Source organism: Prionailurus bengalensis, chromosome E2 (genome assembly GCF_016509475.1).
Source record: "Prionailurus bengalensis isolate Pbe53 chromosome E2, Fcat_Pben_1.1_paternal_pri, whole genome shotgun sequence".
Taxonomy (NCBI): domain Eukaryota; kingdom Metazoa; phylum Chordata; class Mammalia; order Carnivora; family Felidae; genus Prionailurus; species Prionailurus bengalensis.
The window spans coordinates 53,233,455-53,246,515 of record NC_057352.1 but is presented as its reverse complement, the minus strand read 5'-3'; the positions used below and the strand labels follow the sequence as shown (position 1 = coordinate 53,246,515).

Genomic DNA, 13,061 nt, shown 5'->3' with positions numbered 1-13,061 from the left:
AAGCTCTTGAAGGTGGAAGCTCCCCTTCTAAAGTCTCTGGCAAAGGATACGTGTGAAAGCCTGGTTTTGTAGAGAAACCAGAGTTCCTTACACTTTGTGAAGCACGAATATGTTAAAGATGTGCATCTCCTCCCCGTAATGTTACCCTCTGTGTTTAACAGTTGTGGCTCCCCAGCGAAAATAAGCAGGAAACAACACACACAGGTGAGTTCCTGGCTAAGGTGCGGAAAACTTAAAGCAGGGGATTTTAGGAGCATAAGGACATTTCTTGACACTGCCCAAGGTAATTATGACCCCAGACTTCATTGACATATTTGCCTGAGAGGTTTTCCCTCAAACTTCATGAACACATTTTGCATGAGAACCATGGATCCCACTTTGATGCCATTTTATCTTTTTTTTATTATTATGTATTTATTTTACTTTGATGCCATTTCAGAACTTGATGTTCACATTTTGAGCAGGCGAGGGGTTGTTTTCTCAATCCTGGTATGCTGCCACCCAGTGGCAGCAATGATCAGCCTTGGTCACATGACGTACACAAGGCTTAGCCGATGACCCAGTTTTTGCAAGATATAGATGAGAAATGTACTCACTACTTAAAAAATAAACATGGAGAGCCCCTTGCTAATGAGAGGGATAGCCACATTCAGATACATGTTCACACAACATTTGAAACAAGTTGCAACAAAGAGGTTTAAAAGAGATGAATACAAAGTATGATAGGAACACTTAAACAGATCACCCTAAAATAACAGCAAAACTTACTGACCCTTAAGTAGCAAACCCTGTAGAATGAACAGATTGTAAGCTTGTCAAAGGCTTAAATGGTTACATGCGCGCGCGCGCGCGCGCGCGCTCGGGCACGCACACACGCACACGCACACACACACACACAGAAACCAACTAATAAATATTGGATGAACACTGGAGGGAGAAATCAACACTTCCTAAACACTCCAGAGGACTGTGACATGTATCTTACCTACATCTGCTTCCTCACCCTCCTGACAACCATGCTAGGATTTTACAGAGAAAGAATCTGGGGTGCAGAAATTTTTAGTAATTTACACAAAGACAACCGGTGAGCAGGTGGCAAAGACAAGTTTTAAGTGAGATGTTTTTTTTGTTTTTTGTTTTTTAATTTTTTTTCAATGTTTTTTATTTATTTTTGGGACAGAGAGAGACAGAGCATGAACGGGGGAGGGGCAGAGAGAGAGGGAGACACAGAAACGGAAACAGGCTCCAGGCTCTGAGCCATCAGCCCAGAGCTCGACGCGGGGCTCGAACTCACGGACCGTGAGATTGTGACCTGGCTGAAGTCGGACGCTCAACCGACTGCGCCACCCAGGCGCCCCTAAGTGAGATGTTTTGACTACAAAACTTGGATTCTCTCCAGTACGCCATTACCTCAATTTGTCAATAAATATTTCTTTTTTAATGTTTATTTATTTTTGAGAGAGAGAAAGAGAGCGAGCACATGCACGCAAGCGGGGGAGGGGCACTGAGAGAGGGGGAGACAAAGAATCCCAAGCAGGCTCCAGGCTCCGAGCTGTCAGCACAGAGCCCGACGGCGGGGCTCGAACCCACGAACCACAAGATCATGACCTGAGCCAAAGTCGGGTGCTTAACTGACTGAGCCACCTAGGCGCCCCTAAATATTTCCTGATAGAAATGATGACAACAAATTCCACTTTTCAAACACACTTTTAGAAGCAAACCCCGAAAAAGCTAACTTAGAAAGAAAAAAAAAAGCACTGCTGATCTAGACTATTGTAACTTTCATCTAACCAACCGCATTTGGAAGTTTCTAAGACACCTGTCAATTCCGGACCTTGGGTCAAAATCCTGCCAGAAGGCACAGGGTCATCAAGCTTGCTCCGTTCTCTGAACAGACTCTTCCAGATGGAATAGCAATTTGTAACAATCAGGCCAGGTCATCATTTATGAAACTCCTGAATCCTCCCACCCACCCCACAACATTTCTGAAGCAGACAAAAGCTAACTATTCTGGAGGAATAAAGTCCACGCGGCTGATTTCCTCCAAGTCCACTCAATAAACTACTTGATTCCGTGAAAAGACCAAGACGTCACTCTTCCCTCAAGAGACTTCTAAATGAGAGCGGCTAACACACTGTGAGTTGAAAGTTTGTGCCTGTGAGGGTGTGCGCGTGGGGAGCATTTTCCAAAGCTATTTTCTGAAACAGTTGCTACGTTGTCTCTCACCCCCAAGAAAAGGCAATGCCCCAATGTATAAGCTACATATGATGAAAGACACATGCAAAACATTAGCAGGACAGATCAAGGGGTCACACAGAGGAAAACGGTCCCGTTTTTTGGAAGAGTCTGTACTAGAAATGAACACGATGCTGCTGGTTTGGTGGGCTGTAGCCAGAGTGGGCCAGGTAGAAAGAGAGGAGGAAACGAAAGAGGATTTTGACTCCTGGATGTGGAATATTTTTTTCCTACAGATTTAAATATTTAAAAAAAATTTTTTTTGGACATTTATTTATTTTTGAGAGACAGAGAGAGACAGAGCACAAGTTGGGGAGGGGCAGAGATAAAAGGAGACACAGAATCCGAAGCAGGTTCCAGGCTCTGAGCTGTCAGCACAGAGCCCGACGTGGGGCTCGAACTCACGGACCGCGAGATCGTGACCTGAGCCGAAGTCGGACGCCCAACCGACTGAGCCACCCAGGCGCCCCCAGATTTAAATATTTTGAGTCAAATAAAATATCAGTGTTAAGTTCTTGCTTCTAGTATGATTGATAAGCCATTTGCTTCCTGATGGTGCCCTACGTGGGGACACCCAAGCTCCTGGTCTAACTTTTCCTGATCAGCTTTAAGGCGTGAGCTAACCTTGTGATTCTCAGCTCCTCCTCTGTAAGCGGGAAGGTGGAATCCACTGCCTGTAAAAGCCTTTCCAAATTAAAAATAAAAATCACTACATATATGCAGAATATGTGCCTGATAGGAGTGTATTTTTTTGGTCTGGAACCTTAGGTCACGTTGGAGAGTCTTAACAAGGCAGTTTAGGGTGGGGACAGCCAGACCCATATAGTCTTAGGGGTGGGGTGAAGCATTCCAGAAAGACCAATAATGTGGTGGGAAGGGGGCTGTATCACGTGGTATCTGATGACCTGGAAACTGACATCAACTATGGGGCAATCAATCAACCAATAATGCCTGCACGGTGAAGCCCGGTAAAAGCTCTGAACACCGAGGCTTAGGGGAGCGCCCATGGCTGCCAAGCCCCCTGCAGACTGTCACGCGTGGATACTGGCAGAGCAACGTGTCCCGACGTCATGGGGAGAGGACCACGGAAAGCTTCGTATTTGCCCCTGTTTCTGGACTCTGCCCTGTATGTCTCCTCCTCTTTTGGTTGCTTTTAAGTTGTGTCCTTTCCTTGTAATAAAGCATAACTGTGGATGTGACAGCTTTCGGCGTGTTCTGTTGAGTCTTTCTGGCACACTATCAAGCCTGGAGGTGTTTGGGGGAACGGTCTCCCACCCCCAAATTTGCAGCTGTCGTCAGAAGACAGTCTTGGAGATGGTGGCTGTCCCCTAAGTCTTCCCGGGCCCCCACCGAGAGTTGAGTCCCAGGTATTTTTTTTTAACATTTTATTTATTTTTGAGACAGAGAGAGACAGAGCATGAACGGGGGAGGGGCAGAGAGAGAGGGAGACACAGAATCGGAAGCAGGCTCCAGGCTCCGAGCCGTCAGCTCAGAGCCCGACGTGGGGCTCGAACTCACGGACCGCGAGATCGTGACCTGAGCTGAAGTCGGACGCTCAACCGACTGAGCCACCCAGGGGCCCCAAGTCCCGGGTATTTAGGCAGGAAGCCGCCGCATCTCTCTACCACCGCGACTTACAGAGAGCCGGCATCCACATACCCTCTCTGAGCTCCGGTCTCCTCATCAGGAAAATGAGGCTTTGAGTGGGTTGCTCAGTCTAAATGACAAAGTTATTACGAGACTCGACTCAGGTAATAACTGTGAAAACTCTCCGTTTCAACGATAGGATGTTAAGAGCTACGGTTACTATTATTTTGGAGCTTCTGTGCTACAGGATTACATTTACTCTCCCACTTTTATTGTATCTCTCCTGGCCAGTGAACTCCTCTTGTCTCCACTGGCAGGTGCGGAAATTATGTCAGCTAGAACTTTCATTAGCAAACGATTTTAGTCAGTGAAAAGTAATGGCAAAACAGATGCGGCGTTTTGACGTAGCTGTATCTATTCTGGCACAGTGCGGTTTCGAGGCTAATGTCTTTTCAAACAGCTCTGTTTTGCCTGCAGACTTGAATACCCTCATTATAGTGTTTGAAAAAAAGTTCCCTTATGTTTTTTTAAAGAGCGCCATTCTTCAAAAAGATGTCAAGAAGCTCTTTTTTTCCCCCTTGCTACAAGGTGTGATGCAGAGATGGGCACAAAATCTGGCTGGAAATGTGACCTATATTGGACTGGCAAGGCTTAATATCAAGCAAACAGCTAGTTTGGGAGCTGGTTTTGTCCTACCTCGCTGCTGATATGTGTAGAAAAGTACCACATATTATTCGTGGGCAGGGAGAGCCGTTTGGAACTCAATTACGGTTTTAAAAAATTGAGATCATTTGCTCAGAGGGTCGATCAGAGTTTTGAACAAGTCCCTGGCCTTCCTCACAACAGCCAAGGCCAGGTCTTTCGGAAAACATTTTATTTTCATGCTCAGCGTAATCAGAAGAGAAAAGTCGTGTTTTGCAGATGAAATGGGGCTGATAATAAAAAGTAGGTCACACTTTCTCTGTCTCCGTCTCACGTTACTTTCTCTGAAAGACAAAGGAGGGTTTCGAAGATGTGAATCAAGTCGGGTCAAGCCTCTGACCTGAGTGTTCTCTGCATTATGAGTAAAAATGGGAGAATTTTCAGTCCGGGCTGACATTTAACAAGGGCAGGGGCCCTGGAAACAGTAACTCTAAGGGCTGGGGTGGGAGGATGTGCAGACAGCACATCATCCATGCTTTGGGGACAAGTAAGAACCACAGGTTCAAAGGACAGTTGGTGGTTATGACCTTGGGATCTGGGGCAGCGAGGTAGGAAAGAGGCACAGAGAAGAAATGTCACATTAGCACCCACAGGAGGTAATATTATTGCATATGATTATTTACTCTCCACTCTAGGGAGAGCAAACACATCCCTGCCCAGGAGTGATCAGGTCGCTGCCTCTGGCCAACGGAATAGGTCCGCCATGACAGGTGTCTCCTCTAGGAAAAGTCTTTGGGAGCACATCTTGCCTCTTGCCTCTATGAAACAAGTGCTACAGAGAGGCTGTATGACCAGCCTGGATGTGTAGTGCACATGGGCTCTTTTGTTTCTGTAGGCCATGAGGACTGTGGGATTGCTTGTCACTGGAGCATACTTAGTCTATCCTGACTGACACGGTACCCCCTCAGCTCCTCCTTTCTGAAACGTGCGTGAGAAGGATGAAAACAGTAAGTAAGCCTATGTGTTTGTTGGTCTGTATTTCTCAATCATTTTTTAGCTCCAGAGTGGGCACAGACATACCCAGAATCAACTGTACAGACTGGATTACAAACACACGGGCACATGCTCTCTCTCCAGGATCCCCATGTAAGAAAATAAAGCTGCCTGAGAGTAACAAAGGCTGTCAGAAGATAGTAGAAAGATAGTAATTGTTCTTGAAGATCTCCTAGTGCTGACCTTAGGATACACTGTGGAACAAGTTATATTAGGACAACAGCTGGAGCCAATAGGCTGGAAGTAAATCCTAGAAACTACCATTTACTCTCTGCCTGCTCCTGGAGGGTTTATCTAACTTCTCTGGGCCTTTGTTTACTCATCTTTAAAGTGGGCTAACAAGGGAGCCCCTGCCCCATTCAAATGGTGAAGGAATTAGATAACCTCATGCATTTAGGGGAATAGCACAGAGCCTAGCTGTATGGTAATTGTTCAATGTATGCTGGTCATTGTGGCTCTTGGGGCACCTGGATGGCTGAGTCGCTTAGGCATCTGACTCTTGATTTTGGCACAGGTCATGATCTTGAGGTCCTGAGATTGAGCCCCATGTCCAGCTCCTGGAGTCTGCTTGAGATTTCTGTCTCTCCCTCTGCCTTTCCCCGACTCATGTGTGCAGGCACTCTCTCCATCTCTCTCAAAAAAAAAAAATAAATAAGTAAAATAAAATAAAATAAAATCATGGCTCTTATCTCTGCTGCTATTCATGCCACTGTTAATACTTCTCTCCCACCTACTTAGTGAAGGATCTCAGGTATCCTATTAATTGGAGGTGGAAATGATAAATTAAACAGCCTGTTGGTTGCTGCTGCCATGACTGGACTTAAAGAACCTGCATAGAAAGTGCCATCATGGGGCGCCTGGGTGGCGCAGTCGGTTAAGCGTCTGACTTCGGCTCAGGTCACGATCTCGCACTCCGTGAGTTCGAGCCCCGCGTCGGGCTCTGGGCTGATGGCTCGGAGCCTGGAGCCTGCTTCCGATTCTGTGTCTCCCTCTCTGTCTGCCCCTCCCCCATTCATGCTCTGTCTCTCAAGTAAATAAAGGTTAAAAAAAAAAAAAAGACACTGCCATCATGAAAGTGAACACTGTAGATCACAGACCTTTTTGTTGCCCAATCAGAAAGCTACTCTTCTTGAGGCACCTGGGTGGCTCAGTCGACTGGGGGTCCGACTTCAGCCCAGGTCATGCTACAGTTTGTGGGTTCGAGCCCCGCATCGGGCTTTGTGCTGACAGCTCGGGACCTAGAGCCTGCTTCGGATTCCAGGTCTCCCTCTCTCTCTGCCCCTCCCCTGCTGGTGCTCTGTCTCTCTCTCTCTTTCTCTCTCTCTCTCTAAATAAATATTAAAAAAAATTTTTTTAAAGCAGCTATTCTTCTTAATGTTTGTATCAGAACAAACTATCCCTCTGTATTCTTGCATCACATGGCTCAGGAAAGACAACAAAAAGTGCTCACTGGTCATGTAGGGCCAGGCAATTGAAAAGCGAAGCCAATTCGGGTTCTGTGACTTAGCGCTTAGACAGATAACACGGCTCTTCTAAGCATGAGTTTCTTAATCTGTACAACGGGAAGAGTGGGAAGAAAATTCACAGGGGCCTGAGGATAGGGCAAGGTAACCTATGTAGTCCTTTCAAGATGGGGTTGATCTCATAGGCCACAGTCAACATTAGCTCCTATTGTCATCGTTAATAAGGCAAATAATACTAACACTGTCAGAAATACCCCCAAACAGTAGCAAGAATATTGCAGCCCATCTTGGAAGGAAAGGACAAGCCTCCCTAACAGCCAGCCTACCCTTTGCAGAGACCTCTGAATATATACATAACACAGATAGGAATATGAGTCCTGAAACCAAGAATAATCAAGCCTTATTGCACCCCTGCCAGAAAATGATGATGGGGCAGGGGGGAAGTCTACATCAAAGAAACCAGAAAAGAGAGAGGTTTCGCAGGTACAGACTGAGAAAGAGCTCCTGTGAAAAGAATATAGGAAATGTATGTAAGTTCCCACTTAGGTTATCAGTATTAATGGATCAACACATACTGATTGATAAATTTTAGGACTATCATTTTCATTCCATAATACAGGTTTTCTAAATTAAAAAAAAAATAGTATGGGACACTTGGTTGGCTCAGTGTATTGAGCGTCTGACTCTTGATGTTGGCTCCAGTCATGATCTCACAGTTAGTGGGACTGGTGCCAATGCTGAAGAAAAAAAAAAAAAAAGAAGGGATGAAAAGATGGAAATTAGGTGCTGATCATTTAGCTCCTGGATCAAGCTTTACCTGATCTCCTTGTCACAATCTATATTTTCCATTTAGTTAAGCCTGTTTGGGCAAAGCTTTCTTTCACGTGCAGTAGAAAGTCTCCAGCACTGGCAACTCCATCCAGTGGAAAAGGGAAGACTGACTATTCTTGACTCTGAGTTGTTACAATTTGGACAAACTTCCTCATATTCCATCAGAGATTTATCTTAGAGTCTATCCCAGACTATGACCATTATGATTCTTTTCGAATCTGCGAATATTGTTGCCTTCTTACTTATACACAGGGTGATCATTCATCCCTACTGGTCTGGGACGATCCTAATTTATGCCTCTGGTCCTGGACTGATTATTATTAGTGTCTACTTTCACTTTAAGCAAAAATCCAAGATTGATTCAACAGTGAGTTGTAAGGTTACCCTATTCACAATTCTTCTTTACAAAGTTTTTTCCTTTGGGAGTAGAATCCCACACCCCTTCCCCCAAATTCTTTTCAGTGATAATCCTGGCTAATTATACTCAGCAAATAATCTCATCTTGCCAGTCTTCCCATGTTTGACTTTTGGGGAATTAATCACAGCTTTCTGCTGTCGAACGAGGTTCTTGAGAGCATGGTATTATTGTCTTATCTAGAGGAAACCCCTCTGAAGCAGGGCCTCCATCCATCATACCTCCTGTAGTAGAAAGAACTGATTAAAACTTCCTGGCCTGAAAACTTGTTTGTTAGCGTGTCGCTTCCTCCCTGCCGTCAGCATAAGGTCTTCCTCGTGCAGCATGTTTAGGATTCAGCGAAGGCATTGTTTTATCAAGATGGGACGGTTATCCGTGCGGGAGCACGCTGTGCTGGGAATCTGACCACCCTGTAAACACAATGATAACATCGTGTCTGCACACTGGGAGGAGACAGTGTTCCCAAATTCCCTTTTCCTCATTAGAGTCTTGGAACAATAGGTGGGAAACACAAGGCCCTGCTATCATTATCTATTGGCCTTCATTTCTGGGCATTGATTGAGCCTACGGTGTTTTGTGTGTGTGAAGAAATAGCAAATTAAAATTCAGACCTCTTCCATTTTTCTTCCTGGAGTGTTCATCTTGTTATAAAGCTGGGGTGACAGAGATTAAAAATCGGAAGCAGGAGAGTTGAGAGTAATATACACTCGTGAACGGTAACAAGTTCCCTTTTGAAATTATTCCAGTGAGCAAATGTTCGATCAAGGCAGACGAGGAGATGTGCGCTCATGGAGAAATTGTTTTGACAACTGTTCTGGTCAAGGGAAAACACAGACGAGCATCTTCCCTAAACGGTGGCCAAGTCAATTCATGACACATCATCTGTAATTTCGCTAACAGGAACCAGCCACATCACAGTGTAATTTTGTTTTGCTTTGTTTTTTTAATCTGAAATGCTCAGTATCGTGGTGATGTCTGGTGCATTAATCTGCACGGCGGAGTTTGCCCAGGACCTGTGAGTAGGACTTCTCTATCTGGGAGCATCTTTGGAGAGACAAAGTCATCACTAGCAATCAAGCCGTATGAAGTTCATTTACACTGATGAATGCCCTACAGAGCAACGGTTAAGCTCTTGAGATGGAAAAAAAAAAATCTCCCAAGCTCCTGCAAAGGGGTTTTCAAATTGAAGGTACGCGACACTTTTAGCTCTTAAGGAATTCAACCAGCCAAGATAGAGACCCGTGGCTTTGCTCAGTGGCCAGAATGGTCCTGCAAAGGGAACCCTCGCAATCTCTACAAGCCAAATGGTAAGGAAGGGAATACAGAGAACAGTGGACGGCAATATTTTAGCGTAACACGAGTCCAAGCCGCCACTTGATCGCCATCGGACACATTGTTGCAGCAGATATCGGGAAACCTGCACCTGCCGCCTTCGGTTGCTGACGTGTGAATTCATGTAGCTGAAAAGTTTTCTCAAATTTCAGTCTTCTGTCATGTCATTTCATTATCTGGTTGGCCCACCCGACATCTCAGCCCTCAGCCTCCCTGACTTCAGCTCTGCAGATCCCCGTCCTTGATTCCCGGCCACCCCTCTCAGGGCGGCAGGCCAGAACCTGGCAGCTCTCAGATCCTCTCTGTACCGAAAATCCTAAATTCCAACCGCTCATGCTTTTGCTGCTCCATGGTCGGCCTCTGGCACACGGCCCCCCGGTCTGGTTAGCAGAATTTGTCAACACGCTGGATGCCCACCAGCACCTCTCAGTTCTGCCCTGCAGGCTGCCGAACTCCCACAAATCAGCGGCATGCCTTCTTTGCCCCCCACTCGGGCTACCGGGAGTCAATAAAGCCAGAACCGGTTGTGGCTGTGAGACGCCAGTTTTCAGCCTCCCTTGCTGCAGCGGAGTTGTTGAGGGAAGCAGGGCCGGGGCCTCCAGGGATATCTCCTTTAAGGGGAGAGGACACAGCCTTCGGCCCCCTTCCTCCTTCCTGTCGCTTGGGATGGCTGGTGCTCAGTCCTTTTGGACTGTAAGGGAGAGTGAAGTGTGGAGGAGGAAAGAGGGTGTCCTGGATAAACACGAGCCCATCATACAGCCCTGGATAGCCTCTGAACGCTCTTTAGATGAGAACAGCAAGAGCACACGTTTCGGTCTCCCTCCGTTTTTTTTTTTCTGTATTACAGGCAGACCTAGTTAAGGCTTATGAAAATACTGGTGACACTGCCTTATGCCACCTGCTTTGGTTCAAATGTCTGGGTCCCCAGAAGATACGTACGTTGAAATGCTAACGCCCCAAGGGCGGAGCCCTCGGGAAGGGGATCAGCGCCCTCATGAAAAAGATCTTACAGAGCTACCTAGCCCCCTGTTCCGAGGCTACAGCAAGAAGTCTGGGACCCTTGGAAGAGGGCCCGCAGCCGACCAGACTGGCATCCTGATCTAGGACTTCTGCCTCCGAACTGTGAGAGATCATTTCTGTTCTTCGCGAGCCACCCGGTCTATCGTGTTTTTTCAGAGAGCCCACGTGGGCTAGGACACCACCTAACGAAGGTGGGACGTGGCAGGACCTGACAACGGCTTGCTCAACCCGCAAGTCCTGTCGCAAACAGGACTGCCCGCCCCCCCCCCCCCCCAACATGCTCCTTCCTGTTCCCAGATGATATTTGGCTTCCTACTTCCCGGATACATTTGAGGCCATCACGGGTGAAACGTCTCACCTTCCTGTCCCGACACCACTGACACTGGTGTTTCTTTCTTGCCTTCCACCAGTCCATCAGAAGAGCAATTTAAGCCCACCCTGCCCACCTCGAGGTACGAAGACATCAAGGGGCCAACGTCCCATTTATCTCTCTGGCCTCATTGCCTATCACTCCTGAGCTGTAACTGGTGCTCCAATAAAAATAAATTGTTGGTAGGTCCTCGTATACGTGAAGCCGTTTCAACTGTCGTGCATTCTGCCCAGAATACAAGTTCTGCCGACCTGCCCTGTCTGCTTCATGCAGGTGCTTCAGGACCAGCGAGGGGCCATCCAGCTTCCCCTGCTTTGAACTTCTAGACCAGGCAAAGGACTCATCCTCCACATTCCTGTTACCGGCCATTATCTTAGCACCCACCACAAAACCCAGGAATCGCCCGCTTCTGTGTCTCTCCACTGTAGCCAGACTAAAAGCTGCTCAAAGGCAGGGCCATGTATATTCATAACGCCTAGCACATTTAACCACTGTTTCTGGCTCTGAGTCAGTACCCTATACATTCTGATTAAATAAAGCAACCATTTCATTCAGTTACTCACGTAAAGAAAAAAAAAAATTGCACGAAACTGAAACTGTCTCAAAAGTAAAGGGTGCAAGCTGCAACTCCATCATTCATTCATTCACTCGTTTGTTCATTCATTAGTGAGTATTTGTAAAGCTTCTCTACATATCAGACACTAAGTGCTCAAGACATTAAAAACAGTACATAAGCAGTAAATAAAATGGATGGGTAGATGGATGAACGGGTGATACCAAAGAGTGATAAATGCAGGGCGGGGAAAGAAACGCAAGAGAAAACACGGCTGGTTCCTTTGGACAGGGTGGCTAGGGAGGGCCCCCCTGGGGACACAATGTAGCCACAGCACAACGATGGGCTCATAATGCGTTTGCAGCTGGGGCTGGCAAGTATCAATCTCTCAGGCTCCTCCCACTGAGCAGCCATCAGTGACCCTGATTGGCCACAATTTGATTTGTGATTGTGATTGGGCCACAGGTCCTGGCCAAAAACAGCGGAATGAGCACGTGTGCGAGTCAGGGTCACGTGGGCCACTGTGAGGTGATAAAAGGTATCTTACTCACATCAAGTCTAAAATGCAATATTCCTGACCGGGGTGGGGGGGGGGGGTGGCTTTGCTCCGTGCGGTCACTCAGGGGCCTCTCGTCACCTCGCGGCCCTACCACCTTTACCATGTGGCTTTCAAACACGCAGGAGAGGCAGCAAGGAGCTCTGTGCGTGGCTGGTGTTCATGGGGCAGACCTGGAAGGGCCCACATCACCTCTCCCGACATGTCGCCGGCCAGAACCCAGCCGTGTGGCCGCAACTAAGACCCGACAGCCTGGGAAACGCAGTCTAGCTGCGTGCCAGGAATCAGGGGAACGGCTTGCCCGTGTGCTCAGGGCTTCTGCCCGCAGGAGAGTAATTGCGAGTTTTCTCCCTCCAAGTCCAAGGTCTCAGACCTCCTCAGGCTGCCTTGGCTACTGCAATTACATGATCAAAAGCAAAAATCCATTCTGGCAGGAGGTAACGTGGGATGCTGGGTGTGGGAAGCAGAAGCTAGGGCTGAAATCCAACGGGTTAATTCGCTAAAGGAAAAAAAAACAACTCTCAGATCTGTTGTGCATTCAGACAGTTCCAGAGCTCGAAGGCTAATCGTCCTTCTGGGACGCCGAGTTCTTTGTGGGGCCCTCAGAATGGACCGGTCGACCTTTTGAGGTTTCTCATCGCTCTGATCTCTTGCTAATGGATAGTGTTTTCCAAGTTGATGGTGTTTTAAAGATACAGCCTCTAACCAATGATAATAGGTCTGACCTCTTAAGGGAGAGCCTGGTACATCCTCCTCTCTCAGCCTCCCTTATTGGCCAATTACATGACTGGACTAGAAGTTGGTTTTAGGGAATCAATTTTACCATTTCCTCGTCACAAGTAAAGACCATAAACTTTTATGAGAGCTGAAGGGACTGCCTCTTAAGGAGGGGAGCTTAAATGAAAATTAAAGGGGGCATAAAATGACGAGAAGTGAAATTCCACAAGGTGTTTTTCCCTGGACTGTCATGCTAAATTAAAGGGCTGGGGATGGGCTCCCGCTGA

General features: G+C 47.0%; 1 protein-coding gene across 1 annotated transcript in view; it reads right to left on the bottom strand.

Moving 5' to 3' along the window:
• Positions 1 to 13,061, bottom strand: part of WWOX (WW domain containing oxidoreductase) — a 979,553-nt gene that overhangs the window by 257,985 nt on the left and 708,507 nt on the right. The window lies entirely within an intron of this gene.